Source organism: Periplaneta americana, chromosome 16 (assembly GCF_040183065.1).
Source record: "Periplaneta americana isolate PAMFEO1 chromosome 16, P.americana_PAMFEO1_priV1, whole genome shotgun sequence".
NCBI lineage: Eukaryota > Metazoa > Arthropoda > Insecta > Blattodea > Blattidae > Periplaneta > Periplaneta americana.
Window position 1 is genome coordinate 137,366,158 of NC_091132.1, and position 18,806 is coordinate 137,384,963.

Consider the following 18,806-nt stretch of genomic DNA (forward strand, 5'->3'; position numbering starts at 1 on the left):
CCGTGAATGTGAACCAAATTCGACTTTCAAAATAACTTCCAAAGGGGTTAGAGAGAGAATAACGAAATTAAAAAATCGTAAGTCTCGAGGACCAGATAGTATTGCTACAGAGATTCTTAAATTAGGTTCCGAGGCCATAATTCCGTACTTAATGCGTATATTTCATGTTTCCATAAACAATGCAGCTATTCCATGTGACTGGAAATCAGCTATAATGGTACCCATACATAAAGGTAGAGGGGCAGAGAAAGCCTGACGGCCTTATCTCTACCAGGTTAAATAAATAAATCTAATCTAATCTAATCTAAAGGTGGAAATAAATTAGATGTCGGAAACTACAGACCGATTAGCCTTACATCTGTCGTATGTAAAGTCATGGAGCATTTGATATCGGATTATATTCGTCATGTTCTAAATGCGAAAGACTGGTTTTACCACCGCCAGCATGGTTTTAGGGAAGGCTTCTCATGTGATAGTCAAATTACGTCGCTGGTTCAGGATCTAGCTGAAGAGGTAGATAGAGGCGGAAGAATCGATGCAGTTGTGATTGATTTTTCGAAAGCATTTGATTTGGTGCCACATGACATATTAATAGATAAGTTAAGTAGGCTAGGAATAGATAAAAGAGTGGTGCTATGGATCCAAGAATTCTTAAAAGGTAGAACCCAGAGAGTTAGAGTAGGTCATGAAATATCGAAAATTGGAAATATAAGTTCAGGGGTGCCACAGGGCAGCGTTCTGGGTCCATTACTCTTTATAATATACGTAAATGACCTATGCCAGAATATTACATCAAATGTGAGGCTATTTGCAGACGACTGCATTATCTATAGAAAGATTAGAAATAATTCAGATGTAGATGCTATTCAAACAGACTTGAATAACATTTATAACTGGGCGTTAAAGCATAGGATGAAAATAAATGGTTCTAAAAGTAAATCTATAACATTTTGTAAAACCAGAGAGGAAACTAGTCTTAATTACGAATTCAGTGGTGTTGTAATTCCGCAAGAACAATGTTGTAAATACCTAGGAGTGTATTTAAACTCCAAACTTTCTTGGGGAGAGCATGTTGATAATGTTACGGATAAAGAATGGAGGGCACTTCACTTTATTATGAGAATCTTGAGAAAGGCTAGCCCCAAATCGAGGGAAATAGCATATCTAACGTTAGTGCGACCGTTAATGGAATACGGAACTACGTGTTGGGATCCCTATAGAATATATCAGATAAATTCCTTACAAAGAATCCAGTATAGGGCAGCTAAATTTGTTAAAGGTAAAAGAGAAGATGGAAACGATACGATAAAAGAACTTAAATGGGAAACTTTGGAAAACAGACGTAGGAAAACTAGAATAACATCATTGTATAGAGCACATCTAGGTCAGAAAGCATGGGTAGACATAACGGCTCGGTTAGAAAAGCCAACGTACTATGGTAGGAACGATCATGATTTTAAAATCAAATGTAGGAAACAGAAAACGGATGTAGGTAAATTCTCATTTTTAAATAGAACTATAAATGATTGGAATGACCTACCTGCAGCGGTCTTTGAGGGCTGTCCTTCCTTAAGGACATTCAAGAATAACTTAAAAAGTTGTGTATAAAGTGCAAATTAAAATTAAGGTGACATTCAACATTTAATTTTTTAAGGTGACATGTATTTATCTAGCCTGACGAGTTTACTTCCTTGGTTTGAATTGTAAATTATTTAAAAATAGCGTGTAAGAGGGCCTTAGACTAGAAATGTTTAGTTCAAATGTAGTTCTGTTTATAAGTATGCATAAGGATGTAATTATTTGACTTATTTGAACTGTTGTATCAGTGAAGCGAGGTGAGTCAGTGAAGTTATTGTTTTACAGTGCAGTGAACAGTTCCGATCAGTGATAATTTCGTATAGCGTCAATGAAATGTGTTCTATAGTGTCAGTGAAATGTGTTACAGAGTGTCAGTGAAATGTGTGCTAAAGTGTCAGTGAAATGCGTCATAGTGCCACTACAGGGAATGAGATGAGAGTAAAGTGAAAGACTATTCAAACTTATGTAGGACCTATACATAATTATGTAGGTAGTATTGTAAAATTAGGTATTTTATTTTATGTTTTATTATTATTGTGTTAAATTGTATTGTGTATTCTTATTGTATTGTGTATAAAATTGTATATGTGTTGTAAAATTGTATTGTGTATTGTAAATTTTATTGTGTATTGCTTATCATTTTATTGTGTATTGTTAATATTGTATATACCACTGCCACCGGATGCTTGCCCACTTGCAGTGTAAATAAATACATACATACATGTTTTATAAATAATATTGTTAAAATATTAAAATGAAAAATAAATCATTACATAACCTTACCGTTTGTTTTAAGTTCGCATTTATAGACTGGGGGAAAAAAAAGACAGACGTATATCACGGCCTGCTGGAATATAGTAAACACAGAAAACATTTTATAGCAACAATGTTGAAGATAGATATTTTAGTTTTTAAAAGTTGCCGTCATTGAACAGAAACCAAGATGGAGATTTCATTGCAACTAATTAGAAATTCCTCTTTCAGGTATGTAATAAACGATCTTCGCACAAAATAATGTACGATACACGAGCGGAATGTTTGTTTTCATGTTCTCGGAAATTAAAAAATCTCAACTACGATTCGCTTTTTCAATCTTTTCCTCGAACATGAAAACATCAACATACCGCTCTTGTAACGCATATTACTATTCTGTAAAGTCACATAGGAGGTTTCATAAAATCAACGACGATATGTAAGTAAAGACCTTGTACAAATGCAGTGCAGTACATATTATCCCTGAAAAATCGTCGTCAGAGGTCTCGCAGTCACCTTGCGGTTTTGGAGTCGAGATTCACGGGTTCGAAAAAGACCAATAGCGATGGATTTAAAGGCGATAAAATCTTTAGAATAGCTTCTTTCGGGAGGAACTGAAGGCGTGTGTCCCATGTCATAGATTCTCAGTACGTAAAACAATAATGTCCCTGATGAAGGACTCCAACCAAAATTTGTCATCCTATTCTCTCCTACGCTGAATATCATCTGCAATTGACAGCATTGTTAAATAGATTACCATTTCCTATTTCTTGGACAATTCCATGTGAACATCTCTCAACCAATGAACAAATTTATTGATAATCAATTGGCCAATGAGAATCTTACTACACAGATATTGCAAAGCATGATGGTAAAAACTGATATCTGAAAATATTGTATCCTACGTTCATTTGTTTCATTCAAAGGAGCTTTCCAATCCTCTCATCTCCGTTTTCGTTTCGATTATTGCTGTTGAAATTATTAGCGATTAGTACGAAACGCTGAGCAAAGAAGGAAAGATTCGGATGTGAACATATAGAAAGAATAATGGAACTATAGAGCATTTAACAGCAATAAAAATTAAATCATAATACAATTAAAACTTTGAAATATAAATAAATGAAACCTATTTCACAACAAAGTGTTAGGATTAGGGACCTACTTTGTCCCAGGAGGCTTCGAGATTAAGTATTACCACAGTCTAATATAATATACTGTATATTACACAGTCACGAAACTCAATACGCAGGGAATATTCATCCGTAGATAGTTGCTAACCACTAGGATCGCTACTATCGCCTCATCACAGATAATGCGAAATAGTACCGGCACAGTCTATTGTTCCTAGTACCATAGTCTAGTATATACAGTCACGAAGCTCAATACGTAGTAAATATGCATCCATAGATAGTTGTAACCACTAGGATCGCTAATATCTCCTCATTACAGACAATGCGAAATAGCACCGGCACAGTCTATTGTTTCTAATACCACAGTCTAGTATATACAGTCACGAAACTCAATACGTAGTAAATATGCATCCATAGATAGTTGTAACCACTAGGATCGTTAATATCTCCTCATTACAGACACTGCGAAATAGTACCGGCATAGTCTATTGTTCCTGGCACCCTCACAACTCAAGCTTCGTGACTGTATATACTAGACTATGGTATTACTGGAGTTTTTACTGTAACTGACGAGGCGCGTGCATCTAGCAAGTGAAGTACTTGCTGACTACTCACGCGACTCGTGTTGGTAAAATTACGCAGAACAAAACATGGACTACTTTAACTAACAATTTCACTAATATTTACAATTTATATTATTTACATTGTGTACACCAGAATTCGCTATTTCACTATTTACACTATCATAAAGAATGTAGTCCTACATTGATCAAACATTATTTACACTATTATGTACAGTGTTGTGTATTGCAATGCATGGTGTTTTATTTCATAATAGGCTACTACAGTCTATTTATTCTGTAAATAATGCATATTAATGTAAATAATGTTTCATCAAGGCAAGCCTACATTCTTCATAATAGTGAAAATAGTAGAAGTAGCGTATTCTAATGTACAGTACTGGCAAAAAAAACCGGACCGACCATAGCAGCTGATTTCAGAGCCTTGTTCACTCCAGAGCACGACAGACTGGTAACTAAGACTTTCGTGGTTCGAATCCTGCCTGGGAAGGAAACTTCTTTTTGTTCCTTATTCAAATGTATTCCCAATACTTTTCGATTGCTGGTAAAATTCATGTTCTGCTATTAATAAGTTAATTAAATAGTAAAATATAGCTGCAATCGAAAAGTATTGGGAGTAAATTTGAATAAGGAACAAAAAAAAAGTTTCCTTCTCAGGCAGGATTCGAACCACGAAAGTCTTAGTTACCAGTCTGTTGTGCTCTGGAGTGAACAAGGCTCTGAAATCAGCTACAAGGGTCGGTCCGGCTTTTTTTTGCCACTACTGTACATAGTACCAGACATTGACTACTTTCTAAAGCAGATTGCCAAAAGGACTGTTTTTCGATCTTTCTTCAAATATAACATTTGTAGAATATGATTTTTATTTAATATAAAAACCTACAGAAGACTCTATATAACCTGAACATAACAGCCAAAGAATATTTCTTTAAAAAGACAAAAGTTAGGGATTCGGAGGAAAAACGCCAATAAGATTAAAAATAATCCTTAATGATGAACCAGTAGAACAAGTGAACCATTTTGAATATTTAGGCTGCACATTATCATATGAAAATACAAATGATTTTGACAAAAAAATATTAAAATTTCAAAAACTAATAGGAACAGTTAAAGAATTTTCGTTAAGAAGGTAAGGACAGATACAGTTCTGAAGTTTTACAAAACAATAAAAGTTCAACATTAGGGCTAGGGACGGAGCGGTTCGTTTCGGAGCAGTTACTGTGACGTCTTTACCCGGTTGAACCGAGTACAAATTTGTGGCGGCAGATTAAAATTTAGATAGATTGAGTTGATTTTAGAACGTGCTTTGAATATTGTTAGTGAAGGAAAGACTGTTTGTTTGGTGCCATGCTTACTGTAATCAACGACTAAGGTCATTATTGTCTTTTGATAATTTGAATTCTCTCCTGCACTATTTGTATTGCACGTGCGCGTGAAGTACGATGTGGCAATGTTGTATGCTGCCTTGTTCTCTCCATCTGTGTCTCTCGACGCAAACGCTAGCAGACTACCGCCTTCCGAATTATCGTAGACTCTAAAAACCTCAAAATATGTACTAAATATGTTGCACTAAAACCAGACGTAAGTGCAAGTAAGAACCAATAAATTACTTAGATCTGTGATAGATTAATTAGTTATGAAGTGTATATTTATTATTATGTATAACTACTTTTCGTATATAGATAAATTTTAAATTATTAATTTTGTACTTTTGTGAATAAATTTTAAATTATTAATTTTGTACTTTTGTGAACTATTATCAATAAATATCACTATATCACTATATGTACTAAATATGTATTATCAAAATTGTACAAGGAGTTCAAAATAAATTGTTATTTATTTTAAAAAAATAGCTTAATTTTAACGGAATAAGATTAATTTCATACAAAATTGCACATTTATACAGTGGCATCATTTTATTTTTACTAACATTTTTAATATTAACTTGACTATACCTCTGGATCAACGGCGTTTGCTACCCCCTTCTACGACTGGAGTTCGATGATACTGGCGTAGTATACAAACAAATCACTTTACTAGGTATAGAAGGGAAGAAAAGTAGTTCATCCATTTACGTAAACTAGGAAATATTGCGCTTTTGAGTTTGATCATTTTCATTAGGTTATGTTTAATCAAAATTCAGTACAATATTAACAATAAGTGTTTTCACTCACGAACTGAGCTGTCCATGTGGACGTATTCATTATGCAGTGTATATTATACTGACTACAGCAGCGTACAATATACAGAATGAAGTTAAATTGAAAAATAATCATAATATGGGTGTTTAAACACATTTTTAAAATGGTGGCCGTTCATTTCGATACAGGCTTCAGTTATAATGTGCATATTATCGCAGTATAGACTATTGTACCTAATCCCAATTACCAGTTTCGTTCTTCGTACTAGTAATTCATGTTGAAATAATTATGTACCTACTCTATAAAAGAGTACCTTACGTACTGTAAATTCAGTCTTCACTTCTGCCCGATCCGAAAAGATAAAATTACTCACACATACTATCTACTGTCCGTCCAAGTGGTTATGTCGTAGGGTCGTAGAAAGGGAGGAAATCACGTGACAGTTAATTACTTAACGAGGCCCTTTTATTTAAGTTATTTTAAACAGTTCTATAATATTACGTAGACGTCCAATTACTAACAGAAATTAATGTTTTCAGAAAAGAGCTAAGACAGCCCAGCTACTAGCTGGCGAATAAAAGCTGGTGGGGGAAACCGTGATATGACGTAGGCAAATGGACGACAGTACCTGTGCGAAAATGATTCAATATTGAAAGCTCTTTTGTCACTGGAAAACGCGAACATATATTTGGAACGTACTGTTTACTATGACCGTAAGGTTACTATGAATGTGTATGCGGTCTTGGATCTGTGTGGAGGACGGTTGAACTTCATTAGTAGAAGGCGTGGGAGTGAAGTACATTCAAAAACTCAGGTATAATAAAAATTGAAGTAAAAATAAAATGATGTCCCTGTATTATATGTCACGATGTAGTTTTTAGTGCGATTTTAAAGTTAATGGAGACATGCAGCAGAATATGCTAAAATATATTCCTCCATATTTTAAGGAGTGGAATTTCCGTTGGTGACTGGATAGTATGTTTTACACACCGAAAATGAACTCTCGACATCGCACGAAATTACTGCTGCATATTTAAACAAAATTTATGTAGCTGACAGCAATGTCTTCTGGAAGGTCCAGCATTTTTTCCGATGAAGATCTAGATAACAGTAAATAAATTAGCATCACCCCGATTTCTTTCAGGGACTGCTTCGAATTTTTTCACAACTACTGAAATGGTTGCCTTGTCCTGAATGCTGAAATACGTATCCCATTATGTACAGGCAACAAGGAGTTTAAAATTGTAGATATATTTTATATGATTTCGTTTAACTTTATGCTGAAATACTGACTAATTTCTTTTCAAGACATTTAATTAAACGACATTTGACATGGGTGTTAATTTTATGTAAAAATATATAATTATCTTAAAAATACGTAGTAGCCTAATTCGCCAACTTTTTCGTTTTTAGACAGATATATACTCGTACTAAGGAAAAAGTATGTAATTACATAAAAATCCGGACTCTACTTATCGTAAATAGTTCTGGACCTGCGGTCTCAAAATAGTTATCATGGCAAGAAATATTCTTTGAACTCAATTCAATTACCGTAAAACTATCAGTACTTGTGTTATTACTGTAGGATATTAGCAAATACCTTATTATAATAATACCGGACAGCTAGCAGTTTTGCGTGCGAACGACGCTAGTGCTGCTACCTAGGGGCCGGTGTGGAGATACTGGCGAAACAAGCTGTAACCAACTGCAATGTATATTGTTGCTGCGCTAGTTAATAGTTTTATTAATTACTGCTGTGTTAAAATGTCAGGGTGTATATGTGCTGTTTATAATTGTGACAATTGCAGCATTACAAATTGCTCCAAATCGTACTTTCGATTTCCGACAGTTCATAAAACGTGAGTCAACAAAATTCGTTATTAGGCCTAATGCCTTTGTCTCTGTGTTGATAGAATAATAAAAATTAGTTTTTTTATTTAGGCCTAATAAATGAATACAAGTTAAATATATTGGAAATTTTAAGATTTTAGCAAATTAAGTTTTATCGTTGTCTACATGCCTTTACTAATTATTACAAGCATCGGAATACTACCATTTTTATTTTTGCAGTTGTTTGCAATGGGTATATAAAGTATTATTATAAATTCATTCCTAATGTCAGAACTGATTTTGTCTCACTGAAGCAAAGAAAAAATATGTAACAATTAATTACGGAAAGTAATATGAAGTATGCAATATTCTCATAATATGCAGCTCTGATATAAGGTAATAATTTTACACTAAATACTATCAACATTTCTTAAGTTTTCATATATTATTATTCTACATTAATAACTCACGTTTTAAACAATAGTCCAAATCTCGCTATGTTAATATTTGTATTTCTGGACATAATTCCACGCCGCTCCGCTGGATGTCAGGTCCGCGATATTTCGCATTCATGTCAATGATGCTAGTATACAGCGCCCGGTGTTATTATAGTAAGGTATTTGATATTAGTCCAGTTGCCTTGTAAAGCTATCATACATAATTATGATCTCTTGCTTCTCAACTATCCATGACGACCATGGTCAGCCTCTGTTCCTGTTCCCATTGGTCTGAAAATATACAATTCCTTTACGGCAATCACTTTCTCCAATCTCCTCCATCTTATTCCTATTTTAGGAAATTAATCGTCATCAGGATTTGATATTTTGATTCTTTTGGAATTTTCAACCGAGATACGTATTTCATAGAAATTCCTGAATGTGGGTAAGGCGTTATCTGATCACGCATATAATACATAAAATGAGAAACAAGAAATAAACAGGTAAAATAAAATGAGTTTAAAAGATAAAATTTTTAGGTACGAGAACTTGAATGTTAGTTTGTGGACAGTATCATATGAGGGGTTGACAACCAGAGTGGACCAAGTCCTTCTGGAATAATGTTGAGAAATTGAGTCTTAAAGTTTCTGGCTCATGCTTAGCAACCTTAACCTTCCATAGGAAATGCTGCCCTCTGTGGAGTAACAAATGAGTTATGGACTTGGTTTGTTATGGCAATGAAAAAAATCTAATGGCGAAGTGCATCAGCATCGGTTAAAAACGCAATAATCATAGATTACGAAACGACGGTTAAATAGTAACAGTGGTTAAAATGTAATTTCTGTGCACCATTCATAATCACCGATTACTTAAACATGGCTAGCTGACACCTCATTTAACCAGAGTAAAGTCTATGCTGGTACACTGTTCCTACAAAATGACTAAAGGAAAGCATCCATACCGCTGCAAAGATAATAGTCAACATCTAAAAACGACTGCGCTCACTCCGTTCTACATCGAAATGAACGTGTCCTACATTTTCGCTTTGCATTTGTTTGCCTTGGGGCGCTGTTATATTTCCGAGTTGCATTTCTTTGCTTTTCAGTGCTGTTAGGTTAAAATCGTACAAAATAGAAAATTGAATGCAAAAATGATTATATCCCAATGTGAGGTTGAAGTATCGATAGACTTAATTACTAGGTTTAAATATGTTATATAAAAAGATGGAATATCTATAAAGGAAAAGGATGCAGAAGATTAGTAGGAATGTGTATACGATCCAGGACTCCATTTACACGAGGGAACTGTTCATTATCCTAAGATTCATCCATAACCTCTCTTTGTTCAGCCAGTGACATAGAGGAAGAGATATTCGAGTATTCCCTCTTAAAATACAGAAAATAATAGTTACATAGGAGAAATATGACTTTTTGTGTTATTTCAAGTGATCCATTTGTAGATTTTGATAAACGAAATCCCTCCTGAAATTATCTGTCACCTAATTCCTCGTAATAATTATCTCTTTCCACTAAAGAACCTTTACGCTCGTGCTCTATCCAAGTAATTCAAGTACTGTACAATAATAATCGTCTTCGAAATAAATATATGAGGCTCTGGCCGCCATTTTGCTTTACTTGCACTACTAATCACTGGTTATCCCTTTTAACCGCTCGAATATGGCCGGTTAGAAATTACTGTGGTTAACCTCCTATTTAAGTCGTAACCGAGGTCGATCCACTGTAAAAATGTTTTTAACCGGTGGTTACAATAAACGACGTTGATGCATGTGGGGATTAGTTTTCTTCATCCGAGATTGTATTAATCCACAAACTGACCACTGGTGGACTTGGTCCACTCTGGTTATGAGCCTCTCATATATATTTAGTCATCACAGAAAGAAAAAATATGTATTTGGATTAAAATTAATTTATATTATTTCTCTTGAAATCAATGATAACGAAACAAAATTGTTCGAGTCTAGTTTACTGAGAATGGAAGAAGGGACCCATTATTTTATAAGTTATATAATCATCTTGCAAATTAGATATTTACCATCGTCTTAATCTTTATATCAGGAGTGCCGAACTGAGGCTCCCGGCAGAGCCGCTAGCGTTGTAGTTGCTGTCAAGGTCGTAGCCGTTTTTACAGAAGATAGCCGAATGGTTCTCACCAGCGCAGCGCGAGGGTAGGGGAAGCCTGCGAACGCGTGATATTAAAAGACTAGTGAACTCTGTAACAACAAGCTCTCTTTTTGTTCAGGAATGAATTTATGTGAGAGAAATGTAATGAGTCTTTTTTGTTAAAGAGAACAATTTTTATTGGAATAATAAACGTACTTCTTTGCAATTAATATTAGAGGAGAAAAATTCGCTCCGGCGCCGGGGATCGAACCCGGGTCCTTGGTTCTACGTACCAAGCGCTCTCACCATTGACCTACGCCGAAGTCCAATCCACAGCACCGGATCGAACTACCCCTCTCCAGTGTTTTTCCCTTTGTGAACTGACTCCAAGTTGGGCTTGTATGTTGACATTTTATTAAGGCCCAATTGTATAAAACTCCCTGGCTAAAGATCAACTTTGATCGAAGATCGGAAAGCGAACCGAGTTCAGACACATCTTCTATTGTATAAAACTTTTCTGCGATCATTTTACCTCGGTTCAAATGCAATTTAAGTTCACGTGAAAAGGATTTGGCAACATCGCATAAACAGGTGAAGTATGTGATGCGCGGGCCATGTTGTACAGATGTGTTCAGTGTTGCCAATTTAGCGACTTTAACTCTTTTTCAACGACAATTTCTTTTAACTGTTATATTACTTAATAGGGATTTAGCGACCTTTTTAGCACCCCATAGTGACAAAATTTAATCTTTCTTTGTTGATAATGAGAAATCTAGCGACTTTCCAATTACTTTTTGGCGACTTTCCGTACATTCTGTTGGAGACACTGGTTTGTTTTGTGCATTGTAAATAATGGCGGACAATAAGAAGAAAGTTGACTGTTCTCCATTTGTTATCATATTATGGTGCTTGATACTGCTAAACATAATAAAGCTTTATAAAACGACAATTTTCGTTTAGTAATACAGTTAATTGAAAATTTATGAATGTACCTGTTATATTCATTAATAATTAATGGTTGTTATAAACATAATATAATTATAGGTTATGTTATTTGATACTGCTGAACATGATAAAGCCTTATAAAATATAAGAATGTTTGTGTATTAAGGCAAGAAATTGAAATATATATATATATATATATATATATATATATATATATATATATATATATATATACGATATATATTGATATTAATAACAATGGTTATTCTTTTTGCACAATCTGCCACTCGTATATTTCAAACAGAAAAGAAATTACTGAACTTGGATCAACTAACTTAATCGGAGAATTTCTTCAGTCAAAGCTGACTTTAGTTTCATTCATTCATTATTAGCACTACAGCCCATGAAGGGCCTGGGCTTCCTTAATCAGTAGAAACCATTCATCTCTATCTTGAGCCCGTTCTCTCCATCTCTTGCATCCAACTCTCCGCAGATCATCCTCCACATCCTGAAGCCACCTCAGCCTTGGTCTTCCTCTCTTCCTTAATCCTCCTGGGTGTCCATATAATGCCCGTTTAGGTAGTCGGCCTTCTGGCATACGTTCAAGATGTCCCAACCATCTAAGTCTGCCTTTCTTAATAAAGGAAACTATACTCGGTTCTCCATACAGTTCCATTAGTTCTTTATTTGTTCTACTTCTAAACTGACCATTTTCAAAATGGGGACCATATATCTTTCTCAGAACTTTTCTTTCCCAAACTGCTAGCATATTTTCGTTATTTATTGTTAAAACCCAAGCTTCGCTAGCATATGTAACCACTGGTCTTAGAATAGTTTTATAGATTATTTTCTTTGCAGATCTGGATAATGAACTGAGTTTAAATTGACTTTAGTTTAAGACAAATTAATCTCAGATTAGACTTTATACAACACAAAATTACAAGTTCAGCTAGAACGAGGATCAGTTTAACCTCTAATCTAAGATTAAATGGTTTATACTATCAGCCCTAAGTCAACTGCCATTATATAAGGAGCGCACTCAGTTGAGTGACTTGGTGGCCGGGATTCCACAGTAATGTGCACAGTAATCTGAACAAAAATATGCACTGTTGCTAGAAGAATTTACTAAAGATTATTATTTTTTTGGTCCTACAGAATATATCCGATATTGTAACAATTTACGAGTATATTAGATGAGAAAAATTGGTACGCAGAACCAAGGATCCGGGTTCGATCCTCGGCGCGGGAGCGAATTTTTCTCCTCTAATATTAATTGTTACCATAACAGATATAGTCTGTAGTACCAAAAAAATAATAACCTTTATTATACATCTTGATTACACAACTTCTAACACTGTATCACTTCGGAATATGTTTGATAAGACTTTCTTGTGTTAAATTCTAACGTACCTTGTTTACATGTTTCGACCTATTTATGGGTCATCCTCAGAACTGGTCGTTGTTGGTCTTGGCGCCTCTTGTTTTGTTTCCTGTGAGGGTGTGTTCGTGTGGTATAATATAGAGTCAAAGAGTGTGTGTGTTCTGAAATTGAGTTGTGTGTTGAGCCAGAAACTAAACACACTAGAACAATATGAAATATACAGACACAGGAAAACACACCCCAACGAAATTCTCAACACACAACTCAATTTCAGAACACACACACTCTTTGACTCTACATTAGGGGAGAGTCGGGTAGTATCGGACATCGGGTAGTATCGGACAGTGCGTTTCTTTCATCTAACACCATATGGTAGTACCTGAATGACATGGTTGCGTTTCTCTATGTGACATCACAGAAACGTAACCATGTCAATCAGGTACTATCATCGTGTGGTAGATGAAAGAAACTCACTGTCCGATATTACTCGATGTCCGAGACTACCCGACTCTCCCCTATACCACACGTTTTTTAAAATATGATGATCGAGTTACTGAATAGTGTAATCTAGTAAATAAATGGGTCTAGTGGAAGGTTTTTATAATTGCCTTTTATTGCGTATTTTAGCTATTTATAATGGCTTTTTGCCTGCTATTTTAATGATTCATAATGCCTAAACTTCCGGTCTCTGATGACGACGATAGCGATTTTATTAATCTTCATTTTATTGTTTATTCTTCTGATCCTTTTATTCTCATCTTCATCTTGTTTGTTTTCTTTCATTTTATTTCCGTCCTCTTCCTCTTCTCGGATTTCCAACCATTATTCTTCTATCCTGCTGTTTTCCTTCTATCGTGGTTCTTGTTACACTGTTACCTGTTCATTTTTTATTTCCCCTTCCCCTTCTTTCTCCAATTATTTTTAATACTGTCTTCTCCTGTTTCTTCCGTCCATCCTTCTTTTTGTCCTTCCTTTCTCCCTTATTACCTTTGATGTCTATTTTCTTTCTATTCTCACTTTGTTTCTCCTCTCTCTAATTTATTCGCGTCTTCCGTTTGTTCTCTCTTTCCTGTATCCCTTCTCTATTTTATTTTGCTTCCTTCCTCCTTTTTCCTATAGATCATTTTGTCACTCAAATTCTTGCAAGTTCATATAATTAATTGCAGTACACACAATATTGCCAGGAATCCCGGCGCTTAAGTGTGTAATATACTAATATACAGTATGTGTATAACAACGTATAGTTCTGGAGAAAATGTGGCTGTTTATACCCGGTATTTCTCGTGAAGTGACAGACAGTATTAAGACTGGTGACGTCAGACAACCGCGCGTTCCGTGCTCTGTGGCCGTGCTTGGAGCTGCCAACAAAACGAAACTTCAACATTCTCATAATTTGTGTTTACATTTTGTAAGCAATGTTCGGAAATACGATCATATTACCCCATCCCTGGAAGCAATAGTTTGGCTTAAACTAGATAAGAAAAAAATTACATTCACTTGTCCTCTTCGAAATATTGAAAGGTAAAAAAGGTAAAGGTATTCCCGTAACATGCCATGAAGGCACTTGGAGGTAGAGCCCCATGCTTTCCATGACCTCGGCACTAGAATGAGGTGGTGTGGTCGGCACCACGCTCTGACCGCCTTTTACCCCCGGGAAGGACTCGGTACTCAATTTTATAGGAGGCTGAGTGAACCTCGGGGCCGTTCTGAAAGTTTGGCAACGAGAAAAAATCCTGTCACCACTTGAGATCGAACCCCGGACCTTCCAGTCCGTAGCCAGCTGCTCTACCAACTGAGCTACCCGGCCGCCCTTCTAAATATTGAACTCTTCTAAAACGAAACTTCAACGTGCTCATAATTTGTGTGTACGTTTTGTAAGCAATGTTCGTAAATATGATCATTTTACCCTATCCCTGGAAGCAATAGATTGGCTTAAACTAGATAAGAAAACAATTACATTCACTTCTCCTTCTCTTTGAAATATTGAACTCTTCTAAAACGAAACTTCAACGTGCTCATAATTTGTGTGTACGTTTTGTAAGCAATGTTCGTAAATATGATCATTTTACCCTATTCCTGGAAGCAATAGATTGGCTTAAACGAGAAGAAAATAAATTTACATTCACTTCTCCTTCTTTTCGAAATATTGAACTCTTCTAAAACGAAACTTCAACGTGCTCATAATTTGTGTGTACATTTTGTAAGCAATTTTCGCATATATGATCACATTACCCCATCCCTGGAAGCAATAGGTTAGCTTAAACGAGATAAAAAAAAATTACATTCGCTTCTCCTCTTCGAGATATTGAACTCTTCTAAAACGAAACTTCAACGTGCTCATAATTTGTGTGTACGTTTTGTAAGCAATGTTCGTAAATATGATCATTTTTCCCTCTCCGTGGAAGCAATAGATTGGCTTAAACTAGAGAAGAAAATAAATTTACATTCACTTCTCCTTCTCTTCTAAAACGAAACTTCAACGTGCTCATAATTTGTGTGTACATTTTGTAAGCAATTTTCGCATATATGATCACATTACCCCATCCCTGGAAGCAATAGGTTAGTTTAAACTAGATAAAAAAAATTACATTCGCTTCTCCTCTTCGAGATATTGAACTCTTCTAAAACGAAACTTCAACGTGCTCATAATTTGTGTGTACGTTTTGTAAGCAATGTTCGCAAGTATGATCATTTTACCCCATTCCTGGAAGCAATAGATTGGTTTAAACTAGATAATAAAATAAAATTACATTCACTTCTCCTTCTCTTCGAAATATTGAACTCTTCTAAAACGAAACTTCAACGTGCTCATAATTTGTGTGTACATTTTGTAAGCAATGTTCGCAAATATGATCATATTACCCCATCCCTGGAAGCAATAGCTTGGCTTAAACTAAATATGAAAAGAAATTTACATTCATTTCTCCTTCTCTTTCAGACATGGCTTCTTGTAAATAGTTCTCTTGTTCTAGTACAAAATATTTCAATATCCGGTAATTTCATCACTATATAATTGTATTATTCTACGTTTAAGTTTTACTTTAGTAAAGAAAAAACTTTCTTTTTTCTTAACTTCTACAATAAACTGTCTAGCCTTTATTAATTAGTTAATCTTTTAGTACTTTGAATTTTATTGTATTTGTAAATTTAATATTGACTGTAATTATAATTGTAATTGCAGTCTTAATATTGTAGTTGTAATCCCCTCGTAGAGGGGAAGAGAAGGCCTCATGGCCTTATCTCTGCCAGGTTAAATAAATATATACAGTGTACTATACTACTACTACTACATGATACTAGTGTCTAATGGAAATAATTTAATGTTACTCTTTCGACAAAGGTTAGCAACATTTAGACGACAAATATTACTGCAGTCTGTTTCAAGATTTGTTTCATATATATATATATATATATATATATATATATATATATATATATATATACTTACTTATGGCTTTTAAGGAACCCGGAGGTTCATAAACTCGCCATCGGTCCCTATCCTATGCAAGATTAATCTAGTCTCTACCATCATATTCCACCTCTCTCAAAATCATTTTAATATTATTTTCCCATCTACGTCTCGGCTTCCCCAAAGATCTTATTCCCTTTGGCCTCCCAACTAACACTGTATATGCATTTCTGGATTCGCTAATACGTACCTGCCCTGCCCATCTCAAACGTCTGGATTTAATGTTCCTAATTTTGTCAGGTGAAGAATAAAATGCATGCAGTTCTGTGCTATGTAACTTTTTCCATTCTTCTGCAACTTCATCCCTCTTAGCCCCAAATATTTTCCTAAGCACCTTATTCTCAAACACTCTTAACCTCTGTTCCTCTCTCTCTCAGTGAGAGTCCAAGTTTCACAACCATACAGAAGAATATTTTATAAATTCTAACTTTCAGCTTTTTTGAGAGCAGGCTGGGTGATGAAAGCTTCTCAACCGAATAATAACAGGCATTTCCCGTATTTATTCTGCGTTTAATTTCTCCCTAATTATCATTTATATTTGAAGAGTCCACTGCAAGAATGATGGATGTCACTTTCTTGTCGAAAATGAACCAAGACTGGCAATGCATAGCTTAAGACATATAGAATGTACATACAGAGTTATATGGCATTAACACTGATAGTCATTGTCCAGTAATGATCGGAAAATCACAGTTAAGCTTTGAGCACTAAGCATTTAAAAATTCAATTGCTTCTCCTGAAAAATGTATTCCAAATGACATCCATCATTCTTGCAGTGGATTTGTTACTGTTGCTTCAAGATATTTGAATTTTTCCACCTTTTCAAAGGATAAATTTCCAATTTTTATATTTCCATTTCGTACAATATTCCGGTCACGAGACATAATCATATACTTTGTCTTTTCGGGATATAGTTCCAAACCTATCTCTTTACGTTCTTCAAGTAAAATTCCCGTGTTTTCCTTAAGAGTTTGTGGATTTTCTCTTAACATAGTCACGTCATCCGCATAAACAAGGAGTTAATGTAATCCGTTCAATTCCAAACCCTCTCTGTTATCCTGGACTTTCCTAATAGCATATTCTAATGCAAAGTTAAAAAGTAAAGGTGATAGTGCATCTTCTTGCTTTAGCCCGCAGTGATTTGGAAAAGCATTTGATAGAAACTGGCCTATACGGATTCTGCTGTACGTAACTGATACACATTTTAATTAATCTAACTAGTTTCTTGGGAATACCAAATTCAATAAGAATATTATATAAAACTTCTCTCCTAACCGAGTCATATGCCTTTTTCAAATTTATGAATAACTGACGTCCAGTACCTTTATACTTCCATATACTTCCATTTTTCTACAATATTTGTCGAATACAAAAAATCTGATTAATACTAGATCTATTACACCTAAAACCACACTGATTATCCCCAATAATTTCATCTACATATAGGATTAATCTTCTCAAAAGAATATTGGTCAAAATTTTGTACGACGTCAACAAAAGTGATATTCCTCGAAAGTTACTACTTACTACAGTTAGCCTTGTCCCCCTTTTTGAAGATAGATAGGATACAATTATGAACAAAAGATAGATACAATTATGGACTCCTCCAATTGTTATGATACAATTTTCTTTTCCCAAATAGTAAGTACAAGCTTATAAATTTCGCTGGATAATGCGTTTCCACCGTCTTGTATTAATTCTGCTGAAACTTCACCGATACCTGGAGACTTGTAATTTTCAGCTTTCCTATCGGAATTTCTATTTCAGAAAGTGTGGTTAGGGTATAAATGACTCAACAGTTTGTATTTGAATTTCGTCCCGATCATTTCTATTTGATCTTTGTACAGTACATGTAACTAGCTCTTCATATCGATGTTATAATAACGAAAGTTTGAAGAGCATATGACTGGAAAAAAGAAAAATCTCCATTTAAGTGCATGATGTTAACAGTATCAAAGTTTGGAGTCATAGCGGATATGGTAACATTAAATTATCTAACTCTGTTTATGCACATAAGCGCTCTAATAAATTTGTGTAATTCCTTAGTGGTGTATTTCTAAACAGAAAAGTGCCCAGCTCTGAGCTTTCGGTAGTACTGGTAGTAGTTGCTTTTATTCTCGCCTCCTCCTCCTCCTCCTCCTCCTCCTCCTTCTTCTTCTTCTTCTTCTTCTTCTTCTTCTTCTTCTTCTTCTTCTTCTTCTTCTCCACCATTATGATTTCCGCAGAAATACTAGTGGAATTCATTCATTCATTGCTTTCTTCCCAAGGACAGGTATTTCACTGCAAACCCAGCATTATCAAATCTGCCATATTTTCTGCCTTCTTTTTAGTATCCGGATACGATCCGTATATTATCTTGAAGTCGTCTATCATTTGAAATGTGGATATGGAGAAGAATGGAACGTGTGAAATGGACATACAGGATAAGAAATGGAGCT